This window comes from Colobus angolensis, unplaced genomic scaffold (genome assembly GCF_000951035.1).
Source record: "Colobus angolensis palliatus isolate OR3802 unplaced genomic scaffold, Cang.pa_1.0 Scaffold12, whole genome shotgun sequence".
NCBI classification, from domain to species: Eukaryota; Metazoa; Chordata; class Mammalia; order Primates; family Cercopithecidae; genus Colobus; species Colobus angolensis.
This window is the reverse complement of record NW_012113141.1, coordinates 1,445,595-1,447,347: the sequence shown is the minus strand read 5'-3', so window position 1 is coordinate 1,447,347 and position 1,753 is coordinate 1,445,595. Positions and strand designations below refer to the sequence as shown.

The 1,753-nt window shown below is 47.1% G+C and overlaps 1 protein-coding gene across 1 annotated transcript in view; it reads left to right on the top strand.

Annotated features, from left to right (window-relative positions):
- Positions 1-1,753, top strand: part of SLC25A16 (solute carrier family 25 (mitochondrial carrier), member 16) — a 40,157-nt gene that overhangs the window by 20,187 nt on the left and 18,217 nt on the right. The gene's annotated exons all lie outside the window — the stretch shown is intronic.

Genomic DNA, 1,753 nt, shown 5'->3' with positions numbered 1-1,753 from the left:
TGGCTGGGATTACAGGCCTGTGCCACCATGCCTGGCCAATTTTTGTATTTTTAGTAGAGACAGGGCTTTGCCATTTTGGCCAGGCTTGTCTCGAACTCCTGGCCTCCCAAAGTGTTGGTCTTGCAGGCATGAGCCATGGTACTAGGCCAAAAAGTTACTTTTGATATAGCAATGCCTTTTTAAAGGAATAAGACTTGTGATAGCTTAAGCTTTTAAATATAAATTGTCTTTGGAGTTACCGATTCCAGAATTGTTAGTCAGTTATGAGTTATTTATTTATTTATTTATTTATTTATTTTTTGAGACAGAGTCTCCCTCTGTCGCCCAGGCTGGAGTGCAGTGGCCGGATCTCAGCTCACTGCAAGCTCCGCCTCCTGGGTTTACGCCATTCTCCTGCCTCAGCCTCCCGAGTAGCTGGGACTACAGGCACCCGCCACCTCGCCTGGCTAGTTTTTTGTATTTTTTAGTAGAGACGGGGTTTCACCGTGTGAGCCAGGATGGTCTCGATCTCCTGACCTCGTGATCCGCCCGTCTCGGCCTCCCAAAGTGCTGGGATTACAGGCTTGAGCCACCACGCCCGGCCTATTTATTTATTTTTGAGATGGAGTTTCACTTTTGTTCCCTAGGCTGGAGTGCAATGACATGATCTTGGCTCACTGCAATCTCTGCCTCTTACATTCTTACAGGCATGCACCACCATGCCTGGCTAATTTTGTATTTTTAGTAGAGGCGGGGTTTCACCACGTTGGTCAGGCTGGTCTGGAACTCCTGATGTCAGGTGATCCCCCGCCTTGGCCTCCCAAAGTCTTGGGATTACCGGCATAGCCACTGCACCCGGCCAAGTAAATTCTTTATGTTCACTCCTAATGAATGAAAGCTAGAGTATCTTTAAAGAAGATAATAATAAATCCATAAAATATTAATATATTTTTAATGTGTTTCCCTTCCCTCCTTCTATTCTATTCTATTCTTTCTTTTTTGAGATAGTTTCTCTGTCTCCTAGACTGGAGTACAGTGATGTGGTCATGGCTTACTGCAGCCTCAACCTCATGGGCTCAAGCAATTCTCCCACTTCAGCCTCCTGAGTAACAGGCACTAGAGGCATGTGCCACTACCCCCAGCTAATTTTTTTTTCTTTCTTTCTTTCTTTCTTTTTCAGTGGTGGAGAGGAGGCCTGGCTAATTTTTTAAAAAGCATTTTGTAGAGGTGGGGTCTCACTGTGTTGCCCATGCTAATCTCAAACTCCTGGGCCCAAGCCATCCATGGGCTCCAGCCTTTAGTGTGCTTTTTGTTACTTGATTGTAGGAGAGGAACACTGTGACTTTGGATTTTCTTATTAAATAAAATAGTGAAACTGGCTGGGCGCAGTGGCTCACACTTGTAATCACAGCACTTTGGGAGGCTGAGGCGGAAGGATCAGCTGAGGTCAGAAGTTCGAGACCAGCCTGACCAATATGGAGAAACCCCTTCTCTACTAAAAATACAAAATTAGCCAATGTGGTGGCGTATGCCTGTAATCTCAGCTACTCAGGAGGCTGAGGCAGGAGAATCGCTTGAACCCGGGATATGGAAGTTGCAGTGAGCCAAGACTGTGCCATTGCACTCCAGCCTGGGTGTATCACGAGGTCAGGAGATCGAGACCATCCTGGCTAACATGGTGGAACCCAGCTACTCAGGAGGCTGAGGCAGGAGAATGGTGTGAACCCGGGAGGCGGAGCTTGCAATGAGTGGAGATCGCACCACTGCACTCCAG